We start from the raw sequence: 19,829 nt of genomic DNA on the forward strand, positions 1-19,829 counted from the left end.
TTTAAAAAATTAAATTATTGGGGCCGGGCGGTGGCACAAGAGGTAAGGTGCCTGCCTTGCCTGCGCTAGCCTTGGACGGACCACAGTTCGATCCCCCGGCGTCCCATATGGTCCCCCAAGCCAGGAGAAACTTCTGAGCACATAGCCAGGAGTAACCCCTGAGCGTCAACGGGTGTGGCCCAAAAACCAAAAAAAAAAAAATTTAAATTATTGAGATACAACAAAAGATGTTGATAGTTGAGTTTAAGTCATAGTTGAGTTTAAGTTCCAACACCCAGTGTTTGCTTCCCATCACCAATTTCCTCAGTTTCCTTTCCATTCCAAACTTCCAGCCTACCTCTCTGCCAGATACCCTATCTCTCCTTCTAGCTCTCTTCTTTTTCCTTTTAGGCATGGCAGTTTGTAATACTGTTACTAAAAGAGTATCACACATATAACTTTATCTCCTTTCATCACCCAGTTCTTGTCCAGAGTGATCACTTCCAACTAAAGACATCTTAAGCTCACAGATTCATTAACCCAGAGCTGGAGCATCTAAGTAGATGGAGAACATCTAAGTAAGAGAACAAAGTGTTCACATTGTGTTTGAAATTTTCATGCAGAGATTTCTTGTCATCACAAAAAGTTGATGAATCCTAAAATGTGGCTTTAAAATAGATTTCCTTCTCAAGAAAAAAAAAAGGCTAAAGTTAGTCAGCCAAGTTTTAGACATGTGCAAAAGAAAGCATGTGATGAACTTTCGTGTCCCCATCATCCAGGCGAAGCTATCTGAAATGTACATATTTATTTCTCCTGGGCTAGCAGGAGCTAGCAGGCAACTAAAGACCAATTTAAAAAATGGTATCTAGAGGGGCTGGAGAAATAGTACAAAAGGTCGGAATGCTTGCCTTGTATGCTGCTGACCCAGATCTGATCCCTAGCATCCCATGTGGTCTTCCAAGCTTGCCAGGCATAATAAACTCCTGAGTATAGAGATTGGACTGTCCTCTGAGCATTACCAGGTTTGGCCCCCCAAACTAGTAAATAATTAAAATGACATCTAGAGTTGTAGAAACAATACAGGAAGTAAAGACTTGCCTTGCAGGTGACTGAGCCCTGGTTCAAACCCCTGGCATGTGTGTATATGATTTTTTTAAGCAATGCCAGATGTCATTTCTGAGCACAGAGCCAGAAGTAGACTCTGAGCTGGGCATAGTAAATCATCCCTGGCCCCTGCCAAAATGGCATCAAATGACATCAGCCCCATTTTGTTTGCCCTGGGTCCAAGTTCTATTGGAGTTTTCTGTGATTTCCACTTTAAATTGGTTTGCAAAAATTGTATGCTATTTTTTTCTTCTCTTGAATTATTCCCTCTTAGCTTGATCTTCTATCTATCTATGTTCAGGGACCTCCCTTGTCATTTCCAGATTGTATAACTAGATTTTGTTTTTTTTTCAGGGGAGGGGTCACATTTAGCAATATTCAGAGTTTTCTCCTAGCTCTGCACCCAAGTGTTACTCCTGGCAGTATTTAATGGGAGACCATAGGGATGCTGGGGATTGAACTTGGGCCAACTCCATGCAACATACTCTTATGAAAGTGTGTTTTTTTTTCAATTGTGGGAGTCACAGCCAGTGGTGCTCTAATTAGTCACACAGAGCCAGGGATCAAGGCCAGGTCTTCACACATTAAGGCCTGTGCTCTTCAATTCATGTCCTATTCTCAGTTTTTGTGTCAGGAGATTTTAATCTCTCATTACTCCACTTAACCCTCATCGCATTTGATTGCTTCTTTCTATTCCTTCCAGGCAAGCAGAGGTCAGAAATCTTTTGGGGGGAGTGGGTACAGGGACCACAGCCGGTTGTGTTTAGGGTAACTCCTGGCTCTGCACTCAGGAATTACTCTGCCGAGCTTGGGGGACGATGTGGGTTGGCAGGAATCAAACCTGGGTCAGCCATGTGCAAGGCAAGTACTCTAGATGCTCTGCTATCTCCCTGGCCTCCAAGTTCTGAAATCTTGAAGACAAAATAGAAGACAGATATAGGCAAAGTTTGGGGACTTTTGTTTTCCCTAAACCCTATGAGCTCCTGGGGAAATTGCAGGACATGCAATGGAAAGAGAATGACTTGAAGGTAGAGATTGTGTTCAGGAGCAAAAATAGTGTCTTGAAGAGGAAGTGAAAGCTTGGAGGGGGAGGGGTTCCCTGGGGTCTCAAACTCAATTTACCTGCGGGCCACAGAAGGCAAAGTCGGGGTGATCCTTCAGTGCAAAGTCAGTAGTAAGCCTTGAACATTGGGGGGTGTGACCCAAACAACTCAAATAAAACAAAACAGAAAAAGATTCCTCTAGGGCAGGGCCACAAAATGAGGTACGGTGGGCTGTTTGCAGCACGAGTTTGAGACCCCTGCAAGAAGTCTAGATCCCTAGCAAGGCACACAGGTGAATTTGAAAATATACTTTCTACAAAAGACCTCCCTTAAAGGGCTGGGCCACTGGAAAAAGGCCTGTTGAGGAAGGAGTGTTGCTTGTCCTTAAAAGCATTGGGTGGTGAGGGGTGAAGTGGGGGAGTGCTCTGACCCCAGAGTGAAAGAGCTCCTTGTAGTGCTCAGGGGATCTTGGGGTGCTGGGGAATTAATCCAGCCCCCCGTCCCCAGTCTGCCCATTATGTCATCTTGCCAGCCCAGGCTTCTCATCTGTGCAGTGGAGCTGGCATACTTACCCCACTGGGTCCCCTGGTGAGTAGAGATAAGACAAGAAATGAAAGAAACTGCATGATACCGTAGTGCTTGGGAGTCCTATCAAGAAAAACAATTACGGGCCCGGAGAGATAGCACAGCAGTGTTTGCCTTGCAAGCAGCCGATCCAGGACCAAAGGTGGTTGGTTCGAATCCCGGTGTCCCATATGGTCCCCCGTGCCTGCCAGGAGCTATTTCTGAGCAGACAGCCAGGAGTCACCCCTGAGCACCGCCGGGTGTGGCCCAACCCCCCCCCCCCCAAAAAAAAAAAAAAAAAAAAAGAAAAACAATTACAGCCTGCACTTTCATATGAGATAGTGGGCTTCTGCTGGCCCTTTAAGGACAGCACTGATCTTAGAGGTTGGTTGCTCTGCTCTTCAGCCTGTTCTCTGCCTGCTCCTCTTTCGGGAACATCTTGCTCTGTCTTTTCCTTCCCATGTTCTCTTTGAAATTCCTACCAGGTGTACCATGTGGTTCTGGGGTTCAAATCCAGAGTTCTTGTATGCATATCATATGCTCCAGCCCTTTGAGTCATCTCCCCAGCCTGATTTTCTGGTCCATCGGTGGAAAAGATCTCCTTTGGGCCAGAGAGATTATGCAGTGGATAAGGCGTTTGTCTTGTATGTGGCTGGCCCTGGTTTGATCCCCAAGCCTCACTCCGAGTGATCCCTGAACACTGAGAAATAAGCCCTCTAAGCACCACTGGGTGTGGCTTCATGCTCTCCACCCCTTTTCCCCCCAAAAGAAAGAAATGTTTCCTCTTCTAGCAGACTGACCTGGATTGGGCTCTTCTAAAGTGTCTAGGAGACATACCTCTTCTCTCCTCGAGGCAGACCTGACTATTATGTCCCTATCGCCACTGGAATCTCCCCATTCCCTAGCCCTTTGCCCTAGTCTTCCCTAGCTAAGCTCGCAAACTGCCAAAATAGGGCCCTGTGTCTTGTTTAGGGTGTGTTTCTAAGGTCTAGTCCAGGGCCTCACACAAAAGAGACACATACTATTTGATTATCTATTAAGTTAAGGACGAGACAAACATGCCCTCTGAGTCATCAAAGACAGATTCATTTTATGACTTCGGTAGTTTCGGTGTCAAGTATCTCTTATTATCATTTAATTTTCTGAAAATTCATAATCAAAAAATGGCTTAACATAAGAATAGGGGCTGCAGAGATACAGCAGGAATTGTGCTTGTATTGCATTTTCCAGACTGCATTCCATCCATATGGTCTCCTGATCACCACCAGGACTGATCCCTGAGCACACAGCCAAGAGTAACCCTTTTTTTTTTTTTTTTTTTTTTTTTTTTGTGGTTTTTGGGTCACACCCGGCAGTGCTCAGGGGTTATTCCTGGCTCCAGGCTCAGAAATTGCTCCTGGCAGGCACGGGAGGACCATATATGGGACGCCGGGATTCGAACCGATGACCTCCTGCATGAGAGGCAAACGCCTTACCTCCATGCTATCTCTCCGGCCCCCAAGAGTAACCCTTGATCAGCACTAGGTGTGGCCCCAAAACAAACAAAAAAAGGTAAATAAAGCTAGTCTCTACCCATTCACCAACAAGTTGGTCATAAATTCCTCCTCAAAAGGGTTGGTAATTCTTTGGTTTGCCTCTTTGTTCTTAAGAAAGTCCTTAAGACACATTTATTGGGGCCAGAGCAATAGCAGAGCAAGTCAGGCATTTGCCTTGCACTTGGCTGACCCGAATTCAATCCCTGGCATCCCAATGGTCCCCTGAGTCTGTCCAGAGTGATTTCTGAGTATAGACTAAGGAGTAACCCCTGAGCACAGCTGAGTAGTTGATAAACATATACCTTTCCTTCACTACCGGTATGAATTTAGCTGTGCAAGTTCTGATTGTTTACCACTACACATGATAGGGCTGTTTCTTGTTTCATAATTTATAGGAATTGAGGAAAAGACGTCTTTTGGGCCCGGAGAGATAGCACAGCGACGTTTGCCTTGCAAGCAGCCGATCCAGGACCAAAGATGGTTGGTTCGAATCCCGGTGTCCCATATGGTCCCCTGTGCCTGCCAGGAGCTATTTCTGAGCAGACAGCCAGGAGTAACCCCTGAGCACTGCCGGGTGTGGGCCCCCCCCCCCAAAAAAAAGAAAAGACGTCTTTTACTCTGAAGAAAATGTCAAGTTCCAGGGGCCAAAGAGCTGTTCAAAAGGCCGGGGCTACAGATTTGTCAAGCAGGCAGCTTGGGTTTGGTCCCAGCACCAAATGGTGTGTCCTCCACACACACACAAAATTAAGATCTAAGATGTGTTTATATATATACATATATATAAATAAATATTATTTGTGGGAGGGGGGGAGAGCATATCAGGTGGTGGTCAAAGCTCACTCCTGAATCTGCTCTCAGGAACCACTCCTGAAAGGGCTCCAGTTACCATATGGGATGCCAGGATTTAAGCTGGGTCAGCTTCATGCAAGGTAAAAATCCTACAACTGTACTATTGCTTTTGTTATGGCCCCAAACAAAAAAAATTCTGGCAATAATCGTTCTTTTCTGAAACTTGCCTCCTTGGTGAGATTCTGCTTGATATGTCCGTATCCTCATAATAATACTCTTTTTGTGTATGTTATCACAATTTGTTTCTTTGACCAATATTAATGACTGCATTTATTTTACTAGCAATTGGTTTAATTTATTAGTCAAAAGACATAAAGCTGGGGCTGGAGCAAATAGCACAGCAGTAGGCCATTTGCCTTACAAGCGGCTGACTTGGGATGACCTCAGGTTCAATTCCTGGCATCCCATATTGTCCCCCAAGCCTACCAGGAGCAATTTCTGAGTGTAGAGCCAGAAGTTAACCCCTGAGCTCCAACAGGTGTGGCCCCAAAACCAAAATAAGTAAATACATAAATAAAGTACTTTAAAACAAACAAAAGACATGAAGCCGAAGCCATAGTACAGTGGTAGGGTATTTACTTTGCACATGGCCAGACTGGGTTTGATTCCCAACATCCCATATGGTACCCTGAAGACCTCCAGGAATAATTCCTGAGTGCTTAGAACCAGAATAAGCTCTGAACACCACCTGGTGAGACCCCAAAACAGAACTATATATATTGGGAGCACATAGGCCATATTGTGTAATATATATATTTGGTTTTTGGGCCACACCTGGTGATAATCAGAGGTTAATCCTGGCTATATGCGCTCAGAAATCGCTCCTGGCTCAGGGGACCTTATGGGACACTGGGGATCAAACCTAGGTCCATCTTGGGTCAGCCACATGCAAGGCAAATGCCCTACTGCTGTGCCATCGCTCCAGCCCCTGAGCAATTTTTTATTTAAAAAAGTTTTTACTTGGCTGTCCTCAGGACTTACTTCTGGCTTTCCTCTCAGGGCTTATGGGAACAAGATGTGGTGTTGGATTTCAAACTTGGGTTGGCTATATGCAAGGCAAGTGCCTCAGCCTCTTCACTAACTTTCCAAACCTCCATATCATAAGATTATAAATTGTGAGAGGGAACTGAGAAGAGACATTATAGATTTGACTCCCTAATGTTGGAGCAGAGGTAGATTGTTGATTTTTCCACTTCATTGCTTCATTAAATTCTTACTGTTCTTTGATTTCATCCAGAGGATACCATGGTACCAGGACAGCCTCAAGAAATGCATGCACCATGAGTCAAGAACATTGATATGAATGCTGGCACGTGTTCAACAACTGGCTTAGGATGTATGTGTCAGGAGGGAAGTGGTAGCCTAGTTTGTATTATTTGTCAATTTTCAAGACATAAAGACATCATTCAGAACCAATTCCTTCCTTCCTTCCTTCCTTCCTTCCTTCCTTCCTTCCTTCCTTCCTTCCTTCCTTCCTTCCTTCCTTCCTTCCTTCCTTCCTTCCTTCCTTCCTCCTTCCTTCCTTCCTTCCCTCCCTCCCTCCCTCCTTCCTTCCTTCCTTCCCTTCCCTCCCTCCCTCCCACCCTCCCTCCTTCCCTCCCTCCCTCCCTCCCTCCCTCCTTCCCTCCCTCCCTCCCTCCCTCCCTCCTTCCCTCCCTCCTTCCCTCCCTCCCTCCCTCCCTCCTCCCTCTCTCTCTCTCTCTCTCTTCTCTCTCTCTCTCTCTCTCTTTCTTTCTTTCTTTCTTTCTTTCTTTCTTTCTTTCTTTCTTTCTTTCTTTCTTTCTTTCTTTCTTTCTTTCTTTCTTTCTTTCTTTCTTTCTTTCTTTCTTTCTTTCTTTCTTTCTTTCTTTTGTCACACCTGGTGGCGTTCAGGGGCTACTCCTGGCTCTACATTCAGAAATTGCTCCTGACAGGCTTGAGGGACCATATGGGATGCTGGGATTCAAACCACTGACCTTCTGCATGCAAGACAAACACCCTACCGCTGTGCTATCTCTCCGGCCCCATACATAGTATTTTTTAACATGCACACTTAATGGACTAACTCAAGAGCACATATAGTAGTTACAAGTATTGATATATGGAAGTGATAAGTATTGAATGAGTGCTTCTTGTTTTTGTGTTCAGTATAATGTATTTAATGCATACCTAATTATATAAAGCGATTTGGGGGACATTGGAGGGATTTGGGCCACACCTATGCTTAGGACTCATAACTAACTCTGTTCAGGGGTTTGAACTTGAGGGATCAAACATAGTGCTAGGGATAGAATCTGGGTCAGCTGCATGCAAGGCAAATACCTTACCCAGTATACCCTCTTTGGTTCCTACAATGCAATCTTTATAATAACTATTTAATAACTGACTGGCAAAATTTCTGTTATTTTGGCCATCTGTTACTGCAAGCTGGTACAAGCTGGCTTTAGCATACTACTGATTGGAAAGAATGTTTACTGATCAAATTTAAATACAGGTTTAACACTAGGTTACCCTTACTCCTTCACTGCTAGAGCTTGACCCTTATGTTCTTTTAGAATTGTAATGTTTCCTAATTCAGAACCTTCTCATCCTCCGACCCAGTAGCTATTCTAAATATATTTTTCTTAGAGAAGGGGTGAACCACACCTGCTGATACTCAGGTTTTACTCCCCCTCTGTACTCAGGGATCATTCCCAGTGGGGCTAAGGGTACTATATGTAGTGTTGGATATCAAACCTGATTAAGCCCATGCAAGCCTTACCTGTTGTCCTATCTCTCCCACCACAGCTCTAAATCTTGACCTATTTTTTTCAGGAGCATTGTCTCTCCCTTTCCAAGTCCCTCCCCTTCTTGCTCTCTTAGCCACCTCCTTGGGACATCAGGCTTGGCTTTAATTGCAGTCCACACATCCCAAATGCAGCATATTATTTTCTGCCTGAACTTGCTCATCCTACCCCTTCTTAACCTCAATTATACTCAAACCACAAAGAACTATTTGTTCCCTATCTCATTTAATACCTTATCCACTTTGCATTTGATTTCTAAGTGGAAACTCAGCACAGTGACTCTCATCCTTGACTGCCTTCAATGATACTACATCAGGGCACCATGAGCTTTTGTTCAGATTTAATTGGCCTGAGGTGTGGGTCAGGGCTCTGGGGGAATGGAGGCATCTGAGATTCCCATGTGATTCTGTAGGGAAGCTCCAGTGCTATCTGTACACCTTCCCTTTTAGCATTTATTATTTTAATTGGCTTCCAAAGACCAATCAGTTTTTGCCTCCAGTATGTCTTCCAAACTAAATGCAAATCTCTTTCTTCCTTTCTTGCTCCATGAACCTCTACCTTGGACTGCCAGCATCTTAACTGGTCGCCCCACAATCTCTCTGGCTTTAGTACTTTCTCTGGCAGTTACCAGCATGATCTTTCCAAAATGCAGGTCTGGTCATGTCTTAACACCCACTAAAGAGCCATTAGGGAGGGAAGCATCTGCACCACAACATTTGGGTGCAAGAAATAGCAAGCCTCACTCTCGTTCTAAATTGACTTGGAGCATTGTTGTATTTTTTTTAGAGGCTTATTATTTCAGAAGAGTGGTTTATTATGCTAACAAAGGGTCTTCTTTACTAGTATTGTACAAGAATCCCAGGAAGCTAGAAGGTGAAGGGAGGCCATCATGATCACTGCTGAGCAATTTTCCAACTTGGAAGCTAACTCTATTTTTTCCTCCTTCAAACTTGTTACAAAAATCATGTACTCAGACTTTCACATCACCATGGTCTGAGATACTTTATTTTTGTGGTTGTCTGAGAATTTGCCACCCATGAGTCTTCTATTTCCAAATTTTCAGGTCCTTGCCTGTCTTGGGGATACCAACTCTACCTAAAAGTCTTTCTTCTCCCAGAGGAGTGTTTCAGGGTTTAACACCAACTCCTGTTGTGGAAGCTGTGAACATGACATTTGGCATAGGGGAAGCTTGTATCTGTGCAGGTCATATTCCCAAGCTTCTTTTTCACAGGACAGAGCACGGATGAAGCCCTGTTCACTCTACCTTTTCTAGGATTTTCTTGTGGGTTCACCCACCATCTTATCAACACATTCCTCTTTTACTTAAACCTAGGCAGTTGCTAAATAACAGAAGGAAGGAGCAGCACAGTCACTGGTTGAACAAGCTTCTTGCTAGCTATTCACATCTTTGCAGAATTCAGCATCTACCCAAAACAGAGCTTCCAGGGACTGAAAGTTTGCAAAGCACTGTTCTTCAGCTGATTCATCTGCCTTTTTCTCCTTCTCAGTCCTTTTAATATACTCTCCTTGGGTATGTGGGGAACACAGGAGCTACCAGTAGATCCAAATCCTGCAAACCTGTGGCTTCCATAAATTTGCTCATGGCGATCTATCCATCTACCTCCATTACCTTTTTTCAGCTTTTCTACACCCAGTACTGCTGTTCTCCTTTTTCTTTTCATTTAGCACTCACTTCATTTGGCACTTCTCCCAATAACTTCCAACATCATCTCCCAAATACTTGATTCATGCCTTTATTTTCTGCCTCATCTAGGACAACCATGGCATTGTGTGCATATTGCTACACCCCAGCATTTGGATGTGGGGTTATATCTCTTAAACCTGCAAATTCCTTCCTTCCTTCCTTCCTTCCTTCCTTCCTTCCTTCCTTCCTTCCTTCCTTCCTTCCTTCCTTCCTTCCTTCCTTCCTTCCTTCCTTCCTTCCTTCCTTTCTCTCTCGATGCTTAGGATTTATTCCTGGCTCTGCACTCAGGAATTACTCCTGGCTGTGCTCAGGAGACCTTTTGGGATGCCAGAAATTAAATCTGTATGCAAGGCAAGTGCCCTATCTACTGTACTATCTACTATTCACAGTCCAAGATCTGTGAATTTATTATGCATAAGAACTATTTGATAAAAATTGCATTGTTTATTCTTTTTCAAGTCAGGCTTTTTATAATTATAGAGTGATATGGCCCTAGAAGGCATTCCATCTGCTTTGGCAATATCTTGTTTCATTTTGGGATGAATGGGGGTCACACACGTGATCCTGGTGGAGTGCTCAAATGTTCTACATGTGGTGATCGCCGGGGGTTGAGCATCAGTTTATTAACACCCGGGGGCTTGTGCATTTGACCTTGATCATAGTTCTTTACTGGTGGTTCTTGTACATGCAAGCATCCAGGGTCTTACTCTTTAGTTGTGTTGCTCATGATTGTGCATATGGCAGTGATGGTTCGGGGCTGTAGTGGTTCTTATACAAATGCTCATTAGGCACCATGTTCCTTTGGTAGTTATGTTTCCACATATATACATGATGTTCAGTGAGGTTAGAAGTTATGACTACATGCTTGCAAAGCAGGAGGCCCAAGGAGCTGTCCTCTGCAAGGTCTCTTTTCAAATAACATCTTTATTTTTTTCTTTTTTGGTTTTTTGGGTCACACCCGGCAGCGCTCAGGGGTTACTCCTGCTTCATGCTCAGAAATCGCTCCTGGCAGGCTCGGGGGATCATATGGGACACCGGGATTCGAACCAATGACCTTCTGCATGAAAGGCCAAAGGCCTTACCTCCATGCTATCTCTCCGGCCCCTCAAATAACATCTTATTTGGAACACAATGCTTAAGGTACATGGGAGCAGAAACATTCTAGTTTGAGGCAAGGTGGAAGATGGCTAGAGACTCCCCGTGTTCAACTCCAGAGGTCAGAATCAAAACCGATGCTCATGTTATTAATGGCACAACCATGGCTATGTCTATTTCACATAAATCTTTTCCATCTTACATTTTATCTCCAATCTCAAAGTAGCATCACAATCTCAAGGGTAAGAACTAATGTGAGCCCTCCCCCATTGTATTTGTGTGGTGCTCAGAGCTTTCTCCTGACTCTGTGCTCAGGGATCACTCCTGGAGGGACAAGGGGGATCACATGTGGGTTCTGGGTAGTGAACCCACAACCACTCATTCAAGGCAAATATCCTACCTGTGCTACTATTTCTGCAGCCCCTATCCCCACACCTTTAAAAGCTCTTGCGGGAGAAGCCATTTCTTTGCCATGTGTGATATACATCCTGTTAACCGATTCTTCAAGGAAGGTGTTTAAGGCAAGTTATTACTATGTCAGGATTGCAGGAACATGTATAGCAATTATTTAGGTTTTTCTTTTTTTTTATTGCTTAAAAAATTCCTCTCCTAATATTGTGTGGGTGTTTGTGAAATTAAATTGCTTGAGTCAGTTCCATGTAGATATGCCAGTGTGCTCCCATGTGAAGGGTTTTTTTTGTTTGTTTGTTTTGTTTTTGTTTTTGTTTTTTTTTTTTTTTTTGGTTTTTGGGCCATACCCAGCATTGCTCAGGGGTTACTCCTGGCTGTCTCCTCAGAAATAGCTCCTGGCAGGCACGGGGGACCATATGGGACACCGGGATTCGAACCAGCCACCTTTGGTCCTGGATTGGCTGCTTGCAAGGCAAGCGCCACTGTGATATCTCTCCAGGCCCCCATGTGAAGTTTTAACCTGAAAAACTGAGATCCCAGTGGCAGATCCTCAAGAAGTACCTAAAGTTCTCTGTCACAAGACTTATATTGGCTTTGGTGGTTGTTTTTTCAAGAGTCTGGGAAGCTGACCCAAGCATCTGTCCTATGAAAGACCCAGTGCTGAGCTGGAGCAATATTACAGCTGGTAGGTGCTTGCCTTGCACACGGCCAAATTGGGTACGATTCTTGGCATCCCATATGGTCCCTCAAACTCTAGTAGGAGTGATCCCTGAGCAGAGAGCCAGGAGTAAGCTCTGAGCACCATCAGATGTGACTCAAAACCTGCATGGGAAGTATGTGCTCCAAGGAGTAACTGTGTATTGCTTCATTCCTGTTGTATTATGACACTCAGTTGTATTCTCTACCACACTCAGGTCTTCCCATCTGCCTCTTTCTGTCACTGCCTTGGGTCAGGCCCCGGTCTCCTGTGTGAGTCCTCACTTTCTGAATGGAAGTCTGTTTATAGTTCCAATTCATCTGACTGCTTTCCAGCTGTTGTGAAAGAGATTTTGGTGAACCAAAAGGGACTTCTGGAGCTGAGCTAGTTTTGTTTCTCAATTCAGGTTCTTGAGGATGGAGATGTGATCACATTTTGTGAGAATCCATCAAACCACACACACACAAGTATGTATATGTACTTTTCTGTTTTTATGCCCAGTCCTGCCATGACTGGTGTTACTGTCCTATTGGACTGTGACCTGGAAGGCTTCCTTCATTAGTGATATACCCCAATATCTGGCATGCTATGACCAAATCTACAAAAGTCTGATGAATACTACAGGAATAAGAGATTCAGTTGATAAATCAATGGAATTGAAGATGCAGCTTATAAAACCTTTAAGATCTTTCTTTGGACTGGATGATTTAATATACAAGAGTGGAAATAATGAGCTTAAGGGGGAGTAGAGAAGAACATTTTGCCCCGGTAGAGGACGGTTGCTTCTAAGTAATAGATTGAGGGAGCTGGAGTGATCGTATAGCAGGTAGGGCATTTGTCTTGCATAAAGCTGATAGGCGCAATCCCTGGGAACCAATATGGTCTCCTGAGAACTGCTAGAAGTTAGAGCTCCCTTTTAAAAAAAGTACTTATTGAAAGGCTTAAAGGGCTGAAGCACATGTTTTGCCTGTGGGAGCTCCAGTTTGATCCCTGGCACCAAATGGTTCTCCCAAAAACATTTAGGGAATAGCCCCTAAAGCACTGCTACATGTGGCCCCCAAACCAAACAATACAAAACAAGGCCTGTGCTAGGTTCAGAGAGAGTGTGAGAGGCCAGAGTGGTGTGAAGAGCTGGGATCCCCTTCCAGCTGTGTCATAGGAAGAGCTGCTTTTCTTTCCTCAACCTGGCTGAACTTTTCTCATTCCCCACCTTGCTTTCCTGAGCTGCCCACCCTCCCCACCTCACCCTCTATAAACACTGGAAACTCTTCCTCTTTCTCTCATTCTTCCATTCCTCCTCCTCCTTTTCCTCCTCCTCCTCCTCCTCCTCCTCTTCCTTCTTCTCTCCTTCCGCCTTCTCCACTTCTTCCTCATCCTCCTCCTCTTCCTCCTCCTCATTCTTCCTTCTCCACCACCACCATCACCACTTCCTCCTCCTCCTTCTCTTCTTCCTCCTCCTCCACATTCAGTGTGTTGCTCAACTGTTTTTCAAATCCACCCCAGTACTGGCTCTTGTGGTCAAGCTCTCATGGCCTCTTTGTCTAATTCATCTAGTCCTTATCTCTGCCCCTACTTCGAACTTCACAGGAGAGGTATCCAAGAAGAGAAAGTGTTTTTTTTTTTGTTTTGTTTTTGTTTTTAAGGAAAAGGGCTGAAAGAGAAGGTTTATTGAACAGCCATGGGAATTACCTATGAACCCTTCACAACAATAAAAAGCCCCAAACCTACTAGAGTGAAGACACAGGCCTTTCAGTGACTTTGCTTATTAAGCATTTTTCTTCCGTTCCTTTCATTTGTTTGCTTTTGGGCCACACTGGGAGGTGTTCAGGGATTAGCTCCTAATGGGGTTGGAGTATCACATGATATATCAGAGACTGAACCTAGATTGGCCATGTGCAAGGCAAATGCCCTAACAACTGCACTGTCACTCTGGCTCCTGCTTTATTCTATTCCTTAGGCCATGCTGACTCATACAGCCTTTGACCTGCCCTTTGAGTTTCGTTTACAAGCACCTTGGGGGTGTCCCAGACTTAATCCTAGACTCTTCTGGAAAGGATTCTGATTCACTATGGGGTCAGGCAGGGCTTGGACTCACTCAATTTCTGGCGACAGGTTCTCCTATGCCAGAAGCTGTTGATGATCAAGCACTATGGCCCTATGGAAGGGGCAGACCTGGTTGCATGTAAGAGCAGCTAGACAAATAAGCCCAGGGTGACATTGCACCTTTGTCCTGAGTTCCAACAGTGGGCTCTGATCAGGGCACTTTCATTTAGCAACTCCAATGTCCATGCAAGAACTGCTCACCCCCACCCCGTGGTCATGTGGCATTGCTACAGAGGCAGAGAGGGGGGCTGGGAGCTGCAACCTGATGCTTTTCATGATGTTGGCACTGCCAGCAACACTGCACTGCAGCTCTACTTCCTTCCTCACTCCTTCCATTCTCCTCTTCCTTCCCTTCTAGATGTTGAGCTCAGATAAACTGCTAGGATCTACTTCCAACTTCAGCAGCTGCTGTATCTTCTATTTACCTGGCTCCCCCACCCCAGTTCTTTCTCTTCTCCAGCTCCTCCTCCCCCAGCTCCTCTTCCCCCCCAAATAGCAAACTTTTTTTTTAAAGAAATCATTCAAAATCATTTTAATTATAAACCAAATCAAAATAATTAAAAACAAACAAACAAACAAGAACACTCGTGTGAACTAAAATTTCTACCAAGTAAAACTGTTTCTTCTCACCCAGTTCTTACTTGGTTTCAATGTTTTAAATAAAATAAATAAAATTTGAGTTTGGGAACAGACCCAGTGGTAGTGATTCCAGCCTACCCCTAATTTGTTGTTCACTGACAGTTGCTCCCAAAGATGCTCAGGATACCATGTGATGACTTCATCCTTTATTTTTTTCTTTTTTGGCTTTTGGGCCAACACTCAGAAATGCCCAGTGGTTACTTCTAACGCTGTTTTCAGGAATCACTCCTGGCAGTGCTTAGAGGGGTCCATATGAGATGCTGGTGATTGAACCCAGGTCGGCGACCTGAATAGGGCAAACTCCCTACCTGCTGTATTATTCTGGCTTCTGACTTCATCCTTTTGATCAGTTCTCCCACCTCTATTTTTATTTATTTTATTTATTTTTCAGTATTGTGGGAGCCATACTTGATTTGCTAGGAATCAGTCATCAGGTCCACATCTGATGCTATGGTGTCCTGGACTTCGTGTGTTATCAGTGATTACACCTAACAATTTGAACGTGCAAAGCATTTGCTCTGCTCCTGGAGCAGAAATAAAATAAAATAAAATAGAAATTGGTTTGGGGTACACCCTCTGGTGTTTGGGGTCTGGGGAGATCATGTAAAGCTGTAAATCAAACCCCAATCTTCTGCATGCAAGGCATATACAAATATATGCTTGAGCTTCTCCATCTCCCCCACCACACCTGTTGTGGGTTTAATGTTTTAAGTAATGCTATCATTACATATAATAAATCTACAATGTATATGTAGGAAGCTATAGTATCAATGCTGCTAGAGACAAAGATTCTATCAAAGCCAAATCAGGAAGGAATTTAAACTGAGTCAGGTTGGCTTGTGTGTATGTTTCTATAACACAACTACAGAAGGAGAACATTTCTGAATTTCCATATAATACAAGGGATATATAATCACAAAGTCAAATTTGAGTACTTGTTTACTTACAATTCAAATGCAACAATAATTGCTACCATGGTTTGAACCCACAAATGATGCAGCTGAGATGCCTAACTAAAGTTCTCCATCTTCCCCTTTGTTTATCAAAGACCTTGTTTACAACTGCTGCCTTATTTTGATAGAATCAAAAGTGAAACTACTTCTTTGTTTTCCTTTTTATTTAGTTTTGGTTTTGTTGTTGGGTCCCATATGGTGCTACTTAGGGCTTATTCCTGGCACTGTGCTGAGATATCAATCTTGGTGGGCTCCAGGATGGGGTGCTGAAATTAAACCGGGTCTGCCACAAGACTCCATTGATTTTTAATTTTTCTAAAGAGACTACTTGTATACAGGATTATTACTGCACCCAATATTAGTTGTTGGTACAATTTTGTTGTTGTTGATTTTGGGCCACACCTGATGGTGCTCAGGGGTTACTCCCAGCTCTGTGCTCAGAAATCGCTCCTGGCAGGCTAGCGGGACCAAATTGGATTCTGGAGAACAAAGTCGGGTCCATCCTGGGTCAGCTGTGTGCAAGACAAACGCCCTACCACTGTGCTATCGCTCCGGCCCCTACAATGCTATTCTTAAGAGGCCTTTAATATCTCTGGTCTACCTGCAGCCATTTGTCCTTCATTTCTCCTTTATTTTGTTATTCTTGCCTGACTCTATGGATGCATTTAGAAGAAAGGAACATAGTCTTTCCACAAATCCTCAAATCTGATATGTGCATAGCTTTCCTCTGAGAGCAGCTCTAAGGTCTAACATCTAAGACAATCAATGGCATCTTTCAGTGCTCTGATCTTACAATCAATGGCTTCTTACAATGTTCTGATCTTATAACCAAAGAAGTACAGTTAGCATTGCCTGAGCACACAGAAACTTAGCTACAGCTCTCTGTGGCATGACCAGACAATCAATCTGCCAAACACTGAGGTTTTCCATCAACAAACCACATAAGAGGCAACTCCGGAAGAAAGATGAGAGCTGCCTGTCATTTGCAAACCTCTACAGATACTTTCTGGAAGCTCAACTAGTAAAATGGGAGGCCGGGCTTGGATCTCAAGTGCTCTTTGAGTAAATGTTGCCTCAGTAATACTCTTGGCAGCAGAGCCGCCATGTTGAAACAGACATCAATTACTGTCAGCTGAACAGTGAATGAGAAGAGTTGGCCGTGGTTGGTGAAGAAAGTTTAGAAAAAAATGTCGCCAATTTCTTTGTCTCTATTTCTCTTTCTAAGTATGACTGACATGTAATAAAAGTAAATGTCTCAAAGAGTTTGGAGGCAGGTGCTTTTTTAGTAAGCATAAAATAAAAAGTCTAAGTGGCGAGAGTGTTGTGTCATAGTTTATTTGGAAGTATCTATTTTTCTTTCTTAGTGATACAGAAAGTTATGGTGCATTTCATAATTCATGGTAGTCAATGAATCATGGAAGGAGTGTCTGGATTTAAATATACCCAAGGTTTAAAAACATAGCCTTTGTGTATGAAAGGACTCGCATATATTATTTATTGCTGTTTCTTTCCTTCTTGTTTTCTTTCCAATATAAACATTTGCTTATGTACCCTGAAAGTAAGAACAAAATACCTGAGAAATATTTCCGAGAGCCAAAGAGAAATTAATGAACTGAACACAGCCTTTGCATTTGTGAGGCATGGGCTCTATCCCCAGCACTGCATGGTCCCCTAAGCATCACTGGGAACAAACACACCCCGACTTGTAGCACACACACACAAATGTAAAAAGATTCCCCATAAGTTCACTCCCTAAACATACAATTGTAAGCAGAATGGCATACATACTTTAAAATTTATACTGACATCTGGGCCAGAGAGATAGTATAGGGGTTAAGGCACTCGTTTGGCATGCAGTCCATGATGGCTTGATCTCTGGCACCACATATGGTCCTCTGAGCATTTCCTGCTGTGATACCTGAGCAGAGTCAGATGTAAGCCCTGAGCTTTTTTCTGTGTGACAAATACATTTGACACACAGAGACAAGTGTATTAACATGTATTTTTAAAATACTTCGATATACATTGATGGAATTTTAAGACATTTGTTATTTATAAAAAAAATAACAAGATATTAACCATGGAATAAACAATGCAGAAAGCATATCTTTATTATTTAAAAATATAGCAGTCTATAGATAACAGTACTGCTTTCTCTCTGTTTGTCTCTCTCTCTTTTATACTCAGAACTGCTTAATGGTTACTTCTGGCTCTACACTCAGGAATTATTCCTGATAGTGCTCAGAGGAACCATATGGGATGCTGGGGATTGAACCTGCATTGTTTGCGTGCAAGACGCCTTTCAGCTATGACAAGGGAAAACATCTCTAGAAACTGACAAATATCTTCTTGGGGCAAGACACCCCAATTGATAGGTTACTGGATGCATTTTTTTTTTTTTAGTGTGGTGTATTCCATTCTCTGAGTATATCCTTTGTACTTCTCCACTCTCTTTTTGTTGAGTATCTGCTTGGTTTATGGTTCTTGGGTGTTACAAATCATACTTCCAATATCGATTTTGTGCAAGACTTTCTCTTGTCTAGAGCATGTGTCTAGGAGCAACTTTTTGAGAGTAATTTAATCAGCTTTATTTGATGCTTGCGTTCAGTTCTTTTAGACAGATCTAGGTCAAACATCAAGAGCACTGAGTGCCTTAAACCAATCTTGTATTTGCCTGAATTCTCTCTTTACTTATGCTACAGAGGCCAAAGCTAGAAGCAGAAGGATTTGGTGGATAAGCAAGATGGAGAAAAAATCAGATCCTTGGAGCAGTGACAGGAAGGAAACAGGAAGTGAGATTTCTTTAGACTGGTTTAAAGCTATTCAGGGTCTGAACTGCATTATTCCTTTTGGAGACACTCATGTTCTATAGTAATCGTCACCCAGACTTCGATTTCATTTCAGATTACTTCTGTGTTTCCTATCTGGTTAGATTTCTGCTAAGAATTTCCTCTTTTCTTTCTTTCTTTCTTTCTTTCTTTCTTTCTTTCTTTCTTTCTTTCTTTCTTTCTTTCTTTCTTTCTTTCTTTCTTTCTTTCTTTCTTTCTTTCTTTCTTTCTTTCTTTCTTTCTTCTTTCTTCTTTCTTTCCTTCCTTCCTTCCTTCCTTCCTTCCTTCCTTCCTTCCTTCCTTCCTTCCTTCCTTCCGTCCTCCCTCCCTCCCTCCCTCTTTCTTTCTTTCTTTCTTTCTTTCTTTCTTTCTTTCTTTCTTTCTTTCTTTCTTTCTTTCTTTCTTTCTTTCTTTCTTTCTTTCTTTCTTTCTTTCTTTCTTTCTTTCTTTCTTTCTTTCTTTCTTTCCTTCCTCCCTCCCTCCCCTCCCCTCCCTCCCTCCCTCCCTCCCTCCCGTCCGTCCGTCCTCCCTCCCTCCCTCCCTCCCTCCCTCTTTCTTTCTTTCTTTCTTTCTTTCTTCTTTCTTTCTTTCTTTCTTTCTTTCTTTCTTTCTTTCTTTCTTTCTTTCTTTCTTCTTTCTCTTCTTTCTTTCTTCTTTCTTCTTTCTTCCCTCCCTCCCTCCCCTCCCTCCCTCTCTCCCTCCCTCCCTCCCTCCTCCTTTCCTTCCTTCCTTCCTTCCTTCCTTCCTTCCTTCCTTCCTTCCTTCCTTCCTTCCTTCCTTCCTTCCTTCCTTCCTTCCTTCCTTCCTTCCTTCCTTTCTTCCTTCCTTCCTTCCTTTCTCTGCTTATAAAGTCTGCTCTTTTATGTAGGCACCCTCCCCCATATCTTCCTTCTTCCGGGAATTCTGGCACCCATAACCATGTTTGAACCACCTCTGCGTCATAATCACTCTTTTCTTTTACAAGATGTAAGCTAAGCCATGAAAGATCATGGGTATACTGGCCCATGCAGCAGAAACCTGGCCATCTTGAAGGAGAGGGCGGGCCTAGCCCTTGCTCTCTCAAAGCCATGCCTGTTGCTTCCACCACCCAGAATCACTGTTTTCCCAATGACCCTATTGAACTTCTATGATTCCCTTCAGATATATCAATCTGACCAAATTTCAGGTACAATGGACTTTGGGCTGATAGCACCAGGGCTTTTTGAAGTGAGTGTCAGTGCCCCCCCCCCCCCCATCTTCATTCTTCCAGGAGGCCTGGCAGCTGAGTACACATCCCTAAAAGTCACAGTATCGGGGCCGGAGAGATAGCATGGAGGTAAGGCATTTGCCTTTCATGTAGAAGGCCATCAGTTCGAATCCCAGCATCCCATATGGTCCTCCATGCCTGCCAGGAGCAATTTCTGAGCATGGAGCCAGGAGTAACCCCTGAACACTGCCGGGTGTGACCCAAAAACCATACACACACACACACAAAAAAAGTCACAGTATCAGTAACAGTGCTTTGAATTTCTAGACAACTTTATTTGTTTGATACTCTCGTTCCTATAGAAACACATCAA

The sequence above is a fragment of the Suncus etruscus genome, chromosome 1, assembly GCF_024139225.1.
Source record: "Suncus etruscus isolate mSunEtr1 chromosome 1, mSunEtr1.pri.cur, whole genome shotgun sequence".
Classification (NCBI taxonomy): domain Eukaryota; kingdom Metazoa; phylum Chordata; class Mammalia; order Eulipotyphla; family Soricidae; genus Suncus; species Suncus etruscus.